We start from the raw sequence: 18,895 nt of genomic DNA on the forward strand, positions 1-18,895 counted from the left end.
TGACGTATGATCAAGCGCATCCGCCAGGCAGCGAGCTGTTGTGTTTGACTCACCATCACCGCAGCAGAGCAAAGCATCGCTGACTGCCAGTATTCACTTTAACATCCACTTTCTCTCAAGGACGCCATTCTCAAGTAGCCAAGCTATTCACTCATTGATAAACAAATACTATATGCGAACTGGAAATAGAGGCTGATTTAAACCCAGAAAGACCCGACATTTAGCAAACAATTTTCTATCTTCCTGTTTTTGAAAACTGAAGTAGCCTATTCAGAATAGGGGTTTTGACCTAAACAGAGGCAACTAACTTATTTGTAAATCAATGCCGTTTGAAATGGGTCTACGTTGAATAGTAGGCCATTAGGCATTGATGCTTGTGTTTCCATCAACTTGCGTGCCCTTTATCAAGTCTGTATTTTATATAAGCTAACTGAATAGAACAATATTCACGTCTCTAAATCAATAACAAAATATATATACGTTTTCAATCAACAAATACATAGCCTGGAATAAATGGAAACATTCAACATGTCTGATATGGCAGCATTCTATTAGGGTGCTCCATGCATTATCTCTCTCTATCCGTTTATTTCAATACATAACTACACCACATCTAGCATGTCCAGCTATTAATATCTCAATAGGTTATTAATGGTAGTAGCCATGTAGTGATGGGGATAAGAGGTGACACCGCTGCCTTCAATTGAAGAGGGATTACCAGCAGCGAAACCTCTCGTTGGATAGTCTGCATACCAAATCAAATCAAATGTATTTATGAAGCCCTTTTACATCAGCTGGTGTCACAAAGTGCTGTACAGAAACCCAGCATGAAATCACAAACAGCAAGCAATGCATATGTAGCACAATCACACAATGTCAGAAACAGAAATCGCCGCGCATAAAAACAAGGGAATTTCACGAGGAAACCAGCCTGTTCCTTACCGTTTTAAGTTTTCAGGGATTCTGGAGTAGAAGAATGACCGATGCGACGCCACTGTCAACCCTCTTCTCTCTCTCTCTCTCTCTTCCCGTGAGCTCTTTGGCGCATCTCACGGAGGAGTGGTGGGGACACCCTGCGAGCCCCTGTTTCCTCCTGTCCACCGAATAAAAACACCGAGTTGGGCGCGCGCCATCTACGGTTCGCTGTGCAAGACTCGACAGGCGGGTTGACTGCCTCTGAAACTAGCAAGGACGTTTTCAGTTGCGGGAAATGGGTTTACAGCCTGAAAACAGAAAGGGGAAGGAAAGCTGCGGTCGCTTGGCTTAACAAAGTCAGTCGGATAGATGATGCATAACGTATATAAGGTATAACAGATAGCTGCAGATAATTGATCTTCTTCCTGGGGCTTCCCATCAGATGCTTTACAGTGCGATCTGTGTTTATCATCATTAGATAATAGTCCTACCGACGCTTATCTGGCTGGTGGAGACTTAGATCCCTCTACACAATGACATATTTACATCATTATTTGCATTGGTTTAAACATGTTCTTTTAAATAATTTAGCAGACGCTCTTATCCAGAGCGATTAACAGGAGCAATTACAGTTGAAGTCTGAAGTTTACATACACTTTGGTTGGAGTCATTATAACTCGTTTTTCGACCACTCCACAAATTTCTTGTTAAGAAACTATAGTTTTGGCAAGTCGGTTAGGACATCTACTTTGTGCATGACACAAGTCATTTTTCCAACAATTGTTTACAGACAGATTATTTCACTTATATCCACTGCATCACAATTCCAGTGGGTCAGAAGTTTACATACACTAAGTTGACTGTGCCTTTAAACAGCTTGGAAAATTCCAGAAAATGATGTCATGGCTTTAGAAGCTTCTGATAGGCTAGTTGACATCATAGGCGTCAATTGGAAGTGTACCTGTGGATGTATTTCAAGACCTACCTTCAAACTCAGTGCCTCTTTAGGAAAATCAAAAGAAATCAGCCAAGACCTCAGAAAATATTTTGTAGACCTCCACAAGTCTCGTTCATCCTTGGGAGCAATTTCCAAATGCCTGAAGGTACCACGTTCATCTGTGCAAACAATAGTACGCAAGTATAAACACCATGGGACCACGCAGCCGTCATACCGCTCAGGAAGGAGACGCGTTCTGTCTCCTAGAGATGAACGTACTGTTGCGAAAAGTGGAAATCAATCCCAAAACAACAGCAAAGGACCTTGTGAAGATGCTGGAGGAAACAGGTACAAAAGTATCTATATCCACAGTAAAACGAGTCCTATATCAACATAACCTGAAAGGCCGCTCAGCAAGGAAGAAGCCACTGCTCCAAAACCACCAGAAAAAAAGTCAGACTATGGTTTGAAACTGCACATGTGGACAAAGATCGTACTTTTTGGGGAAATGTCCTCTGGTCTGATGAAACAAAAATAGAACTGTTTGTCCATAATGACCATTGTTATGTTTGGAGGAAAAAGGGGGAGGCTTGCAATCCGAAGTGCATCGACCCAACCGTGAAGAACAGGGGTGGAAGCATCAGGTTGTGGGGGTGCTTTGCTGCAGGAGGGACTGGTGCACTTCACAACATAGATGACATCATGAGGGAGGAAGATTATGTGGATATATTGAAGCAACATCTCAAGACATCAGTCAGGAAGTTGAAGCTTGGTCGCAAATGGGTCTTCCAAATGGACAATGACCCCAAGCATACTTCCGAAGTTGTGGCAAAATGGCTTAAGGACAATAAAGTAAAGGTATTGGAGTGGCCATCACAAAGCCCTGACCTCAAACCCATAGAAAATTTGTGGGCAGAACTGAAAAAGCGTGTGTGAGGTCTACAAACCTGATTCAGTTACACCATCTCTGTCAGGAGGAATGGGACAAAATTCTCCCAACTTATTGTGGGAAGCTTGTGGAAGGCTGCCCGAAACATTTGACTCAAGTTAAACAATGTAAAGGCAATGCTACCAAATACTTATTGAGTGTATATAAACTTCTGACCCACTGGGAATGTGATGAAAGAAATAAAAGCTGAAATAAACCATTCTCTCTACTATTATTCTGACATTTCACATTCTTTCTTAAAATGAAGTGGTGATCCTAATTGACCCAAAACAGGGTATTTTTTACTAGAATTTAATGTCAGGAATTGTGAAAAACTGAGTTTGAATGTATTTGGCTAAGGTGTATGTAAACTTCCGACTTCAACTGTATGTTAAGTGGCTTGCTCAGGGGCACATTGTCAGATTGTTCATGTAGTGACCTCGGGGATTTGAACCAGCGACCTTTCAGTTACTGTCTTGGTTTAATTTCTAGGTCAAAACAATGGTTTAATTTGTAGGTCAGTGCTTGTTTCCTACATACTATTGGGGGGGGGGGGGTAAGTTCAGTCAGAAGGAAGAAGATTTGGGATGACAATGTCTAGTCTTCCATTTGACCTCAAACAATTTAAGTCCATTTGTATTTCTGTTTAGAAAAGTTCACTTACATTGATTCTGTAACTGAAATGACTCAATACCTGAAAATGCAAAGGCATATCACATCAGTTCTGCAATATAATAACCAACTCTAACATTAAAGTCTAATGGAAAATACATGAAACATGATGTAATACCTATGAATGAGGAAAACAGTAAATAGATTCCTCCATACCTCCAGTAGCCTTGACATTACAGATAACTGTCCCTCCGGCATGATCCCTAGAGGACATTTGCACACACACACACACACACACAAACACACACACACACCACAGGGTACTGTAGCTATAGAATCTGTGTCTGCAGGATATTACAAGGTAAAATGGCACAGCAGGTAATGTAATTAGTTTAATGTGGATGAAATCTTCATTCAAACATTCCATTGACTCTGCTTAGGATGTTTTATATCATGACAGATAATAGATAAATAAATACATTCTATTGAATTAATTACAGCCACCTGCTAAATGTGAAAATATTATCTGATGACTTGCCCCACCTGGTGGTAGCTTTGAGAGTAGCTTTCACATGTCCAGTAAAATGTGCTATTTGGTCAGTAGGAAAACACTTCTTTATTTCCAGCAGTGGTGTGAACCTAATATAAGGTTGTATGTGGATAGTACGTTCTACAAACCCCAACCATAGAGCAGAACAGTGTTGTTGATATTGTTTCAAACTCTTGTTTCATATTGCTCATTGTTGTGGTTTTCTGTTCATCAATGTGTTTGTCTGTTTGTCCATTTGTGGCTAACAAAATGACACTCCCTTCTTTCCTTTAATCAGTGCACTAAGAATGGCGTCTTAAATTACTAGCCGTAAATCAACTGTAACATTAGACACATCCACCAAGGGTGGGGGGAGAGAGAGAGAGAGAGAGAGAGAGAGAGAGAGAGAGAGAGAGAGAGAGAGAGAGAGAGAGAGAGAGAGAGAGAGAGAGAGAGAGAGAGAGAGAGAGAGAGAGAGAGAGAGAGAGAGAGAACTCTGATTAACCACTTCTCCCAAGAGGATGATCCCCTAGGTCAGCTTGCTCTGCAGCTCACTAAGAACATTGAAACTAAGGATCAATCAAAAAAAAGGTTCATTTATAAAAACCAAAATCATACCAATTTACCTCAAATTGAAAAACAACTACAATGAAAATTGAAAAATTCAAATTAAATTACAAACTAAACTTGATTATCTCTCCCTAAATTGAAAATGTACATTGGCAGAATATTTTAGCCTCCATGATGTAAAAGGAAGAAAAACCCTCTCAGAATACAGTCTGGAAATTAAAAGAGGAAGACATGGTAAATCTTGGGTGCCAAGACATCAGAGAATATGTAGGTATAGATCCTTTTCCAGTACACGACAGACACACTGACACCGTCCTTCTGTAGCTCAGTTGGTAGAGCATGGCACTTGTAATGCCAGGGTAGTGGGTTCGATCCCCGGGACCACCCATACGTAGAATGTATGCACACATGACTGTAAGTCGCTTTGGATAAAAGCGTCTGCTAAATGGCATATATTATTATTATTATTATATTATTACATACAGATGCGCACGATTCTTGGCAGCAGTAAGAAAACCATCACCATTTGCGCCCATTCAACTTAGCCTTGATTCACATTTGTATTACTTCTAAACAAAATAACTTTTGGGGTTTCTTAACTCTTACAATGATGTTTTGATTATTGCTTGAACAGTCACTGAGGTTATATTTTGTTGTGATCTTAGCAAAATAACTATTTTGGATGCAGCAGTTGTTAGCTAGAATGCTAACGCTCATTGATATAGCTTGAAGTTGTTAGCTAGAATGCTAACGCTCATTGATATAGCTTGAAGTTGTTAGCTAGAATGCTAACGCTCATTGATATAGCTTGAACCAAAATATAGCTGAAGAGCCTTTTTACTGGTTGAAGTTCAAGTGTTCAAGTTCAAGTGACACAAATATTATGTTAAGCAGGATATTCAAACGTTTCAAAATCCAATTATAATCCACTCATAACCAACATGTAAATAGATGGGGTTTGTTGCTGGTGTGCTATAAGAACTCCCCATGTTCTGCCACCAACTTGTGTGCATCGCCCTCGTGCAACAATGTTTGCAAACACAGAAAGGGGTCTATTTGGATTTACACCTGTAATGTTCGTCATACTCGTCTGAGGAGTATGAAGGATCGGAGGACCAATGCGCAGCGTGGTACCTGTTCTTGATGAATTTATTAAACACAGAACACTAAAACAAAGAGAATGAAACAAAACAGTCCTGTCTGGTGACATACACAAAGATAGAAAACAATCACCCATGAAACACAGGTGGGAAAAGGCTACCTAAGTATGATTCTCAATCAGAGACAACTAATGACACCTGCCTCTGATTGAGAACCATACCAGGACAAAAGCAAAACACAACATAGAAAAATGCACATAGACCACCCACCCCAACTCACGCCCTGACCAAAGCAAAGACATAACAAAAGAACTAAGGTCAGAACGTGACAACACCAAATAGAAACTGAGATGCACTTCCGGTGTTCCAACCCACAGTATGATAACATAATGGAAACATACAACCCATTCTTTCTAAAAATATATACCAAATTTAAACAGATCGCTGATGTACATAAACCCCCCATCCTGCTCGGAGAGGAGCAGCAGCTAAATGTGTCACCCTGTGCCACAACCAGAGAGACATAACAGACTTTGCAGCTGTTAGTGTTTTTGTTTTGTTTCATTGTGTTATGTTTCTGTTCTCTTTTGTTGTTTCCATATTGATTTTTTAAAATTCATTTAATTTCTGTACATACTTACACACAACATGTATGCACTCTAAATACACATCAAATAACATGTAATACACTCATACACTTGTGCACACGCTCCTATATGCACGCACACTCATACAAATCCATCTGCACAAGTCTTTGCATGTCTATGTGTGCATACACAAACACACACACACACACACACCCTCTACTGGACACTGTGGTGAAGAAGGCATGACAGCGACTCTTCAACTTCAGGATGCTGAAGAAATTCGGCCTGTCCCACGAGAGCCCTCACAGTGTTCTTACAGGAGCACCATCGAGAGCATACTGTTGGGTTGCATCACAGCCTGATACGGCAACTCCACCACCGCGGACCGAAAGGCCCTACAGAGGGTGGTACGCTCAGCCGAACGCACCATTGGGTACACTGCCCTCCAGGACACCTACAACACCAGGTGTCACAGAAAGGCCAAGATCATCAGGAAACTCAGCCGCCTGTGCCATGGCCTGTTCTCCCTGTTTCCATCAGTCAGATGTAGGCAGTATAGGAGCATCATGGCAAAAGACTGTAAAACTGGCCAATAGCTTCTACCCCCAGACCATCAGTCTGCTGAACAACCACCACTAGTCAGCTACCTACTCCCCCTGCCTTCCCCCGGCCTCCCCGAACTTCCTGCCCCCACCCCAATGGACATTATCATGCTGAATAGCCACCACTAGTCAACTACCTAATCCCCTTGTCCCGCCACCTGCTTCCCCAGTCTTCCTACCCCATCCCCCCATGCTACTCCAGCTATGGACATTTAAACATGCCCCCACTCCAATGGACATTTATGGACATCCAATGGACACAGTTGTTAATATGTTTATATTATTATTTATATTTGTATTCTTATCTATTTATATTTGATTTGATTTGTTTTGTTTTATTTCAGTTTGTCCTGCAGTGTCCTGCATCACTGTACCTTGTAATTACATCTGCAACCCTGTACATGTGACTATTAAACTCTCTAATCTAATCTGACACCTTCATGCACACCGTCATTCCATTGAGGATCTCATTGTATCTTATTGTACCTATTCAATGTCGTTACACAGGAGACTGGGGGAGGGGCTGGAAGAGAGCAAGGAGAGAGATGCTCTCAGGAGAGCGAGCTGTCAGCTAGCTTCCTCTATTTCTCACACTCGTACAGGCGCGCACACACACACACACATAAATGCAAGCACACACAATCTCTACACAAAATGACGCTGTCAGCTGGCTACATCCATCGCTCACACATGCACAAACAGTACAACAACACCTGACCCTGGGTTCTTCATAATAACTGTGGCTCAGAGATATGCATCAGCCCAGTCCTGGACCTGCGGCCCACTTTATGGAAGTGAACCACTCTATTTCGTCCCTTCGCTATTTCGGCACCGAACACATCACCCTGTGTGAGGGGGTGACCTTGACAATGTATTGTTAAAACGAGAGGCTGCCTGGATCTTTAATTTACAGACTCTTGCTCCCTTCACTCTCAACGTAGACTTTGATCTGAAGCCATTCTTGTGATTACTGTGATTCTACTATCCATTGTAAATATTTATAGGCCTGTGTAGCCAAATGGTATCTATGATCGTATGTTATTCATTCATGCTTTTTATATGTTCTATTTATATAGAAATCAACCAATGGAATCAAGCCAAATCTATCCATGATTACAGACACCTGTGTGTTTCCTTTGACACTATATAAACTAGTGACACGCAGTGTTTGTCATTATACCCTGATGAAGACAGATTGTCCCTCAAAATGTTGGTTATTAAATGATTGAATCTGAGCTCCTAGAGTGTGAGGCTCTCCTTTTATTTTTCAACTGGGCCTGTGGACCAACACACACTCTCATACCACAGCCAAGTCATCTATGACGTAGGGATGGTGTAGTGAACAGGAGGTGAGACAGAGCACTGGTTTCAAGCGCAGGGCGCAGCAGGTGTTTATTTTAAAGGACCACAGGAGGAGGTAGCTAGGTCCAGGGGCAGGCAGAAGGTCATACACAGGGGGTCCAAAAAGGCAACAATACAGGCAAGGAAAAGACTAGTAACGTCATCCAGGAGATCAGGCAATAGGTAGATAACAGGAAATTTGTTAGGCTAAGGCACAGGCAGGGAATAGGCTAAGGTACAGGCAGAGAATAGGCTAAGGTACAGGCGGGGAATAGGCTAAGGTACAGGCAGGGAATAGGCTAGGGTACAGGCGGGAATAGGCTAAGGTACAGGCAGGGAATAGGCTAAGGTACAGGCAGGGAATAGGCTAAGGTACAGGCAGGGAATAGGCTAAGGCACAGGCAGGGAATAGGCTAAGGTACAGGCAGCGAATAGGCTAAGGTACAGGCAGGGTATAGGCTAAGGTACAGGCAGGGTATAGGGTAAGGTACAGGCAGGGTATAGGCTAAGGTACAGGCAGGGTATAGGCTAAGGTATAGGCAGGGTATAGGCTAAGGTACAGGCAGGGTATAGGCTAAGGTACAGACAGGGTATAGGCTAAGGTACAGGCAGGGTATAGGCTAAGGTACGGGCAGGGAATAGGCTAAGGTACAGGCAGGGTATAGGCTAAGGTACAGGCAGGGTATAGGCTAAGGTACAGGCAGGGTATAGGCTAAGGTACAGGCAGGGTATAGGCTAAGGTACAGGCAGGGTATAGGCTAAGGTACAGGCAGGGTATAGGCTAAGGTACAGGCAGGGTATAGGCTAAGGTACAGGCAGGGTATAGGCTAAGGTATAGGCTAAGGTACAGGCAGGGTATAGGCTAAGGTACAGGCAGGGTATAGGCTAAGGTATAGGCTAAGGTACAGGCTAAGGTACAGGCAGGGTATAGGCTAAGGTACAGGCAGGGTATAGGCTAAGGTACAGGCTAAGGTACAGGCAGGGAATACGCAAAAGACGTCGTTAGTGAGGCAGGCAAAAACTATTATACACAGGAGGAGTAAATCACAGGAAACCCAGAGCTCAGAAAGACATGTGTCACAAAACAAACAATACCTCACAGTGATGGGGTGCAAAGAACTGAACTAAATGGTGTGTGATAATGACATACAGGTGTGTGAACAGGTGATTAGAATTCAGGTGATTGGGATCTGGAGAGTGAGCTGCGTTCAGGGGATCTAGGTGTTTGAGGGTGTGAGTTGGAAGCAGACGTTAGATGGAGCCACACATTTTCATTTAACTAAATCTGCTGCCACAATTAGAAATGGGAGGAAAAAAACGAAGATACAGAAGAATTGGCTAAAATACAAATACATGAGCTAAGATATAAGCTAGATGTAATTACATAAGCTAGATACATACAGTGCCTATAGAAAGTCTACACCCTCTTCAACTTTTTTCACATATTGTTGTGTTATAAAGTGGGATTGAAATAGATTGAATTGTCATTTTTTGTCATTAATCTAGACAAAATAATCCAGCAATTAGAGATTTACATGCATATTATTAATGTTAGATCTCCGTGTACATTTAAGGGCTGGCCATGCTGCCCTGTTATAAACCAATTGTAATTTTCCGATGTCCCTCTTTGTGGCACCTGACCACACGACTGAACAGTAGTCCAGGTCTGACAAAACTAGGGCCTGTAGGACCTGCCTGATTGATAGTGTTGTTAAAATGGCAGATAAGCGCTTTATTATGGACAGACTTCTCCCCATCTTAGCTACTGTTGTATCAACATGTTTTGACCATGACAGTTTACAATCCAGGGTTACTCCAGGCAGTTCAGTCACCTCAACTTGCTCAATTTAAACATTCTTTATTACAAGTTTTAGTTGAGTTTTGGGGGTTAGTGGATGATTTGTCCGAAATACAATGCTTTTAGTTTTTTCAATATTTAGGATTAACTTATTCCTTGCCACCCATTCTGAAACTAACTTCAGCTCTTTGTTAAGTGTCACAGTGATTCACTCGCTGTAGTAGCTGAAGTATATAGTGTTGAGTCATCCACATACATAGACACAGTGACTTTACTCAAAGCCAGTGGCATGTCATTAGTAAATATTGAAAACATGTAAGGGACCTAGACAACTGCCTGGGGAATTCCTGATTCTACTTGGATTATGTTGGAGAGGCTTCCATTAAATAACACACTCTGTGTTCTGTTAGACAGGTGACTCTTTATCCACAATATAGCAGTAGGTGTAAGCCCTAATACATACGTTTTTCCATCAGCAGGCTATGCTCGATAATGTCAAAAGCTGAACTGAAGTCAACTGCCATGCTTGTTAAATGTCCTTTCCTATAATCATGCTGAAAGTCTATTGTCAATTTGTTTACAGTAAAATAGCATTGTAGCTGGTCAAACACCATTTTTCCCAAAGGTTTACTAAGGGTTGGTAACAGGCTGATTGGTGGCTACTTTTTCTTCCTTCCAGGCCTTAGGGCACACACTTTCTTATTTGCCATTGAAGATATGGAAAATAAGAGTGGCAATATCATCCCCTATTATACTAAGTATTTTTCTATCAAAGTTGTAAGACCCCAGTGGCTTGTCATTGTTGATAGACAACAATAATTTTCCCACCTCTTCCACACTCACTTTACGGAATTCAAAATTACAATGCTTGTCTTTCATAATTTGATCAGTTATACTTGGATGTGTGGTGTCAGCGTTTGTTACTTGTATTTCATGCCTAAATTTGCTAATCTTGCCAATGAAAAAATCCTTAAAGTAATTGCCAATATCAGTGGGTTCGTAATGGATGAGCCATCTGATTCAATTAATGACTGAGCTGAGTTTGCCTTTATGCCCAGAATTTAATATAAGATGTTCCAAAGCTTTTTACTACCATTATTTATATCATTTATGTTTGTTTCATAGTATAGTTTCTTCTTCTTTCATCCAGTTTAGTCACATGATTTATGTGACTTTTAAATTCCTTTTGCCTCATCCCTCTCCACCATACAAATTTTCCATTCCACATCATGTGTTACGTGCAGTGTCTGGTTGCTCCTCATTACACACCACCGACCCAAAAACATTCTTTACATCAACAACATATGAATCACTACAAAACGTATTGTATGACCTCTTATACAATATACTAGGCCCAGCCTTTAGAACTTTGGTATTCCTAGATATGTGTTCTATATTGTGATCGCTACAACCAATGGAATTGGATACTACATTAAAGCACATTTCTGCAGCATTAGTAAAGATGTGATCAACATGATTTCATTCCTGTGCTGTTTGTAACTACACTGGTAGGTTGACTAATAACCTGAACCTGTCTCGCCTTTGTCTTAGTATTTTGTGTTTTCTTTAATTATTTGTTCAGGCCAGGGTGTGACATGGGTTTATTGTGTTGTCGTATTGGTATTTTTTGTAGGCATTGGGATTGTGGCTGATTAGGGGTGTGTCTAGCATAGGCTTGGCTGCCTGAGGCGGTTTTCAATCAGAGTCAGGTGATTCTCATTGTCTCTGATTGGGAACCATATTTAGGTAGCCTGGGTTTCACTGTGTATTTTGTGGGTGATTGTTCCTGTTTCTGTGTTAGTTAATTCACCAGACAGGCTGTATAGGTTTTCACGTTCCGTTTGTTGTTTTGTAATATTTATAAGTTATTTCATGTATCCCTTTTCTTCATTAAAGAACATGAGTAACCACCACGCTGCATTTTGGTCCGCTTCTCCTTCAACAGACGAACGCCGTTACAGAATCACCCACCACACCCGGACCGAGCGGCGTGGTAACAGGCAGCGACAGCAGGAGCAGCGAAAGGAGGAAAGGACATGGGAGGACGTTATGTACAGCAGGAGTATAGAGTATACGACTTGGGAGGAAATAGACAGGTGGGCGGTCGACCCAGAGAGAGTGCCGGAGCCCGCCTGTGATTCGCTGGAGCAGTGCGAAGAGGGCTATAAGAGAATGGAGTCGAAGAGGAAAACACAGCGGCGCAGATAGAAACCCGAAAGTCACCCCCAAAAATGTATTGGGGGGGGGCTAAGGGAGAGTGTGGCAGAGTCAGGGTTCAGACCTGAGCCAACTCCCCCTGTTAATAGTGAGGAGCAGCGATCAAAGGACTTCTGGACTTGGGAGGAGATATTGGACGGAAAAGGACCCTGGGCTTAGCCTGGAGAATATCTCCGCCCAAAGGAAGAACTGGAGGCGGGGAAAGCGGAGAGGCGCTGGTATGAGGAGGCAGCACGGCGACGCGGATGGAAGCCTGAGAGTCAGCCCCAAAAATGTATTGGGGGGTGGCATACAGGGAGTATGGCTATGCCAGGTAGGAGACCTGCGCAAACTCCCTGTGCTTACCGGGGGGCTAGAGAGACCGGGCAGGCACCGTGTTATGCTATGGAGTGCACGGTGTTTCCAGTGCGGGTGCATAGCCCGGTGCGGTTCATACCAGCTCTTCGTATTGGCCGGGCTAGAGTGGGAATCGAGCCAGGTAAGGTTGGGCAGGCTCGGTGCTCAAGAGCTCCAGTGTGCCTGCACGGTCCGGTCTACCCAGAGCCACCTCCACACACCAGTCCTCCGGTAGCAGCTCCCCGCACCAGGCTTCCTGGGCGTGTCCTCGATCCAGTACCAGCACCACACACCAGGCCTTCAGTGCGCCTCGCCTGTTCAGCACAGCCAGAGCCATCCTTCTCTCTAGCGCTGTCGGAGCCTCCCGCCTGTTCAGCGCAGCCAGCGTTTTCCTCCTCTCCTGCGCTGTCGGAGTCTCCCGCCTGTTCAGCGCTTCCAGAGCCTTCCTCCTCTCCTGCGCTGCCGGAGCCTCCTGCCTGTTCGGAGCAGCCTGAGCTGCCAGTCTGCATGGAGCAGCCAGAGCTGCCAGTCTGCATGGAGCAGCCAGAGCTGCCAGTCTGCATGGAGCAGCCAGAGCTGTCAGTCTGCATGGAGCAGCCTGAGCTGCCAGTCTGCATGGAGCAGCCAGAGCTGCCAGTCTGCATGGAGCAGCCAGAGCTGCCAGTCTGCATGGAGCAGCCAGAGTTGCCAGTCTGCATGGAGCAGCCAGAGCTGTCAGTCTGCATGGAGCAGCCTGAGCTGTCAGTCTGCATGGAGCAGCCAGAGCTGCCAGTCTGCATGGAGCAGCCAGAGCTGCCAGTCTGCATGGAGCAGCCAGAGCTGCCAATCTGCATGGAGCAGCCAGAGATGTCAGTCTGCATGGAGCAGCCAGAGCAGCTAGATCCGCCAGTCAGCCATGATCTTCCAGATCTGCCAGTCAACCAGACTCTTCCAGATCCGCCAGCCAGCCAGGATCTGCCGGAGCCAACTACCTGCATGAGCTTCATCTCAGTACTGGGCTTCCTCTCAGTACTGGGCTTCCCCTCACTACTGGGCTTCCCCTCAGTCCCGGGCTTCCCCTCAGTCCCGGGCTTCCCCTCAGTCCAGAGCTGCCCCTCAGTCCAGTGGGGTTCTGGGTGAGGACTATTAGGCCATGGTCGGCGGCGAGGGTGGATTATCCCAGGACGCGAGGGGGAGGAACTACGACATTTATGGAGTGGGGTAGCCTGGGTTTCACTGTGTATTTTGTGGGTGATTGTTCCTGTCTCTGTGTTAGTTATTTCACAAGACAGGCTGTATAGGTTTTCACGTTCCGTTTGTTGTTTTGTAATATTTATAAGTTATTTCATGTATCCCTTTTCTTCATTAAAGAACATGAGTAACCACCACGCTGCATTTTGGTCCTCTTCTCCTTCAACAGACGAACGCCGTTACAGAACCAGGTTGCAGGCACTGGTTACAGTTTGAAGCTTTTTCTTGAGTGGGCAGCTTAATGAAAGCCAGTCAATATTTAAATCACCCAAAAACTATACCACTCTGTTGATATCACATACAGTGCCTTTGGAAAGTATTCAAACCCCTAGATTTTTTCCACATATTGTTACGTTACAGCCTTATTCTAAAATGGATTCAATAGTTTTTTCCCCCTCAATCTAACAACAATCCCCCACAATGACAAAGCAAAAATAGGTTTTTAGACATTTTTGCTAATTTATAAAATCTCCCATTTACGTAAGTATTCAGAGCCTTTACTCAGTACTTTGGTGAAGCACCTTTGGCAGCGATTACAGCATCGATTATTCTTAGGTATGACGCTACAAGCTTGGCACACCTGTATTTGGGGAGTTTCCCCAATTCTTCTCCGCAGATCCTCTCAAGGTCTGTCCGGTTGGATGGGGAGCGTTGCTGTACAGCTATTTTCAGGTCTCTCCAGAGATGTTCAATCGGGTTCAAGTCCGGGCTCTGGCTGGGCCACTCAAGTACATTCAGATACTTGTCCCGAAACCACTCCTGCATTGTCTTGGCTGTGTGCTTAGGGTCATTGTCCTATTGGAAGGTGAGCCATCACCCCAGTCTGAGGTCCTGAGCTGGAGTAGGTTTTCATCAAGGATCTCAATGTACTTTTCTCCGTTCATCTTTGCCTCGAACTTGACTAGTCTCCCAGTCCCTGCCGCTGAAAAACATCCCACAGCATGATGCTGCCACCACCGTGCTTCACTGTAGGGATGGTGCCAGGTTTCCAGAGCTTTCAGGCCAGAGAGTTCAATCTTGGTTTCATCAGACCAGAGAATCATGCTGTCATGTGCCTTTTACTGAGTTAATTCTGTCTGGACACTCTACCGAAAGAGTGCTGCAGCGATGGTTGTCCACAAAGGAACTCTAGAGCTACATCAGTGTGACCATCAGGTTCTTGGTCACCTCCTTGACCAAGAGGCCCTTCTCCCCCGATTGCTTAGTTTGGCCAGGCGGCCTGCTCTAGGAAGACTCTTGGTGGTTCCAAACATCTTCCATTTAAGAATGATGGATGCCTCATAGATGCCTCATAGTCTCATAGCAAGGAGGCTGAATACTTATGTAAATTAGGTATTTCTGTTTTTTTATTTTTAATACATTTGCATAGTTTTAAAAAACTTTTCACATTATTGTATGTAGATTATGTAGATTGCTAAGGAAAAATGTATTTGATCAATTTTAGAATAAGGTTGTAACGTAACAAAATGTGGAAAAAGTCAAGGGGTCTGAATACTTTCAGAATGCACTGTACATTATCAAGCATTTCACACATGTTATTCAGATACTGACTGTTACTACTTGGTGGTCTATAGCAGCTTCCCATCACAATGGACTTTAGGTGAGGCAGGTGAACCTGTAGCCATATTACATCAACAGCATTTAACATGAGATCTTTTCTAATCTTTGCAGGAATCGGGTTCTGAATATAAACAGCAACACCTCCACCATTGGCATTTCTGTATTTTCTGTAGATGTTATAACCATGTATTGTTACACCTATATCATCAAAGGTATTATATAAGTACATTTCAGATATTTTCAGAATATGAATGTCATGTGTTACTAGCAAGTTATTGATTTCATAAACCTTGTTTCTTAAACTATACATGTTAACGTTGGCTATTTTGAGCACTTTTCTGGGATGCTTGATTGTTTTCATTGCTTAACTGGAATGCTTAGCAGAAGTAGACATGCTCATGTTATTTATGTTAGTGTAGGGTGAGCTGCACACAGTGGACTTCCTACTAGGGCACACCTCCTCAGTGGTAATAGTATAACTCTGGTTCATAGGCACATAATTACAGCATACAATAGCTGTAGGATCAGCAGAGGCATTTAGGGCAGTTAGAAGGACATAAAATAGGTTACTTACATTGTCTACCAATGAAACTAGGATAATGTACATTTGCTGAAGCATTACGACAACTCGGCGACACAATGATAGGGATTAACTGAGCTGGGATTGGGTCATTGATAAGTCATTGTCTCAACGCAGCCTTATAATGCTGTAAAAGGATCCAGGAACCCAAATGATTTGGGTGGATCCAATCCTCCTTAAAAAATTTGCTTTGTTTCCAGAAGGTATCAAAATTGTTAATACATTTTACACACACAGGGCTGCAATAGTTATGTAGCCAGTTATGGAGCGCTAAAAGTCTGCTGGACTTCTCATTGCCACAATTTAAGGAGGACAGAGGGACAGATATTATGGGGTGTTTTTTGGTGTCAAGCAGAGACCAAATCAGTTCTTTAAAATACATATTCAGCCCTGTACACTACCTTTCGATTACATTTGACATCCTGCAATTGAGACCTGGAGAAGATAGATGAGCTGAGTCATAATCACCTGACACAGCACACCCTTAAGCACACCTTCTGTACTTGTCTGTTGTCTTGTTTGTATGGCCCATATGTACTTTCTATCTCTTCCCGATTTAAAAAAAAATTGTTTATACCTTCCGGAAACCTGCCTCACCCAATGTGATACGGAATCGCTATTATCTTTATTTTTAGAACAGACTCAAGAACCTCCAGAAGCTAACCAGCCAGCTAGCTACAAGCTATTTAGCTACCAGCTAGCTAGCTACAAGCTATTTAGCTACCAGCTAGCTAGCTACAAGCTACTTAGTCATTGTTAGTTTTCTTAACCTGGATAACACTCGCCAGCCCAGCCCCCCTGCCCCATCCACCGCTGCCCCTGGACTCTAATCACTTGGCTACATAGCTGATGCACGCTGGACTGTCCATTAATCACGGTACTCCATTCTGCTTGTTTGTTTTATCTGTCGGCCCCGTTGCCTAGTCAATGCCATTTTACCTGCTGTTGTTATGCTAGCTGATTAGCTGTTGTCTCACCCACTGTTTTAGCTAGCTTTCCCAATTCAACACCTGTGATTACTGTATGCCTCGCTGTATGTCTCTCTCAAATGTCAATATGCCTTGTATACTGTTGCTCAGGTTAGTTATCATTGTTTTAGTTCACTATGGAGCCCCTAGTCCCACTCCTCATACCCCTGATACCTCCTTTGTCCCACCTTCAACATATGCGGTGACCTCACCCATTACAACCAGCATGTCCAGAGATAAAACCTCTCTCATCATCACCCAGTGCCTGGGCTTACCTCCGCCATACCCGCACCCCACCATACCCCTGTCTGCGCATTATGCCATTCTGAAACTATCCGCCGCCATTGTCGCAACCCCTATTACCAGCCTGTTCAACCTCTCTTTCATATCGTCTGAGATCCCCAAGGACTGGAAAGCTGCCGCAGTCATCCCCCTCTTCAAAGGGGGAGACACCCTGGACCCAAACTGTTACAGACCTATATCCATCCTGCCCTGCCTATCTAAGGTCTTCAAAAGCCAAGTCAACAAACAGGTCACTGACCATCTCGAAACCCACCGTACCTTCTCCGCTATGCAATCTGGTTTCCAAGCCGGTCACGGGTGCACCTCAGCCACACTCAAGGTACTAAACGACATCATAACCGCCATCGATAAAAGACAGTACTGTGCAGCTGTCTTCATCGACCTTGCCAAGGCTTTCGACTCTGTCAATCACCATATTCTTATCGGCAGACTCAGTAGCCTCGGTTTTTCGGATGACTGCCTTGCCTGGTTCACCAATTACTTTGCAGACAGAGTTCAGTGTGTCAAATCGGAGGGCATGTTGTCCGGTCCTCTGGCAGTCTCTATGGGAGTGCCACAGGGTTCAATTCTCGGGCCGACTCTTTTCTCTGTATATATCAATGATGTTGCTCTTGCTGCGGGCGATTCCCTGATCCACCTCTACGCAGACGACACCATTGTATACACTTTCGGCCCGTCATTGGACACTGTGCTATCTAGCCTCCAATCGAGCTTCAGTGCCATACAACACTCCTTCCGTGGCCTCCAACTGCTCTTAAACACTAGTAAAACCAAATGCATGCTTTTCAACCGATCGCTGCCTGCACCCGCATGCCCGACTAGCATCACCACACTAGATGGTTCCGACCTTGAATATGTGGACACCTATAAGTACCTAGGTGTCTGGCTAGACTGCAAACTCTCCTTCCAAACCCATATCAAACATCTCCAATCGAAAATCAAATCAAGAAGCGGCTTTCTATTCTGCAACAAAGCCTCCTTCACTCACGCTGCCAAGCTTACCCTAGTAAAACTGACTATCCTACTGATCCTCGACTTCGGCGACGTCATCTACAAAATTGCTTCCAAAACTCTACTCAGCAAACTGGATGCAGTTTATCACAGTGCCATCCGTTTTGTCACTAAAGCACCTTATACTACCCACCACTGCGACTTGTATGCTCTAGTCGGCTGGCCCTCGCTACATATTCGTCGCCAGACCCACTGGCTTCAGGTCATCTACAAGGCCATGCTAGGCAAAGCTCCTCCTTATCTCAGCTCACTGGTCACGATGGCAACACCCATCCGTAGCACGCGCTCCAGCAGGTGTATCTCATTGATCATCCCTAAAGCCAACACCTCATTCGGCCGCCTTTCGTTCCAGTACTCTGCTGCCTGTGACTGGAACGAATTGCAAAAATCGCTGAAGTTGGAGACTTTTATCTCCCTCACCAACTTCAAACATCAGCTAGCTGAGCAGCTAACCGATCGCTGCAGCTGTACATAATCTATTAGTAAATAGCACACCCATTTTCACCTACCTCATCCCCACAGTTTTTATTTATTTACTTTTCTGCTCATCTGATAATTTATCACTCCAGTGTTAATCTGCAATATTGTAATTATTCGCCTACCTCCTCATGCCTTTTGCACACATTGTATATAGACTCCCCTTTTTTCTCTGTGTTATTGACTTGTTAATTGTTTACTCCATGTGTAACTCTGTGTTGTCTGTTCACACTGCTAAGCTTTATCTTGGCCAGGTCGCAGTTGCAAATGAGAACCTGTTCTCAACTAGCCTAC

General features: G+C 43.9%; 1 protein-coding gene across 3 annotated transcripts in view; it reads right to left on the reverse strand.

Moving 5' to 3' along the window:
• The window catches only part of LOC124044066 (ecto-NOX disulfide-thiol exchanger 1-like), a 117,683-nt gene extending 116,322 nt beyond the window's left edge, over positions 1 to 1,361 (reverse strand). For 2 of the 3 annotated variants that reach the window (XM_046363441.1, XM_046363442.1), the window contains exon 1: positions 943 to 1,360. The gene's annotated coding sequence lies outside the window, so the exon portion shown is untranslated. Of the gene's footprint in view, positions 1 to 942 lie in introns of all 3 variants that reach the window. The other variant, XM_046363443.1, reaches the window with a different exon arrangement.
• Positions 1,362 to 18,895: the final 17,534 nt, after the last annotated feature.

The sequence above is a fragment of the Oncorhynchus gorbuscha genome, linkage group LG09 (assembly GCF_021184085.1).
Source record: "Oncorhynchus gorbuscha isolate QuinsamMale2020 ecotype Even-year linkage group LG09, OgorEven_v1.0, whole genome shotgun sequence".
Taxonomy (NCBI): Eukaryota; Metazoa; Chordata; class Actinopteri; order Salmoniformes; family Salmonidae; genus Oncorhynchus; species Oncorhynchus gorbuscha.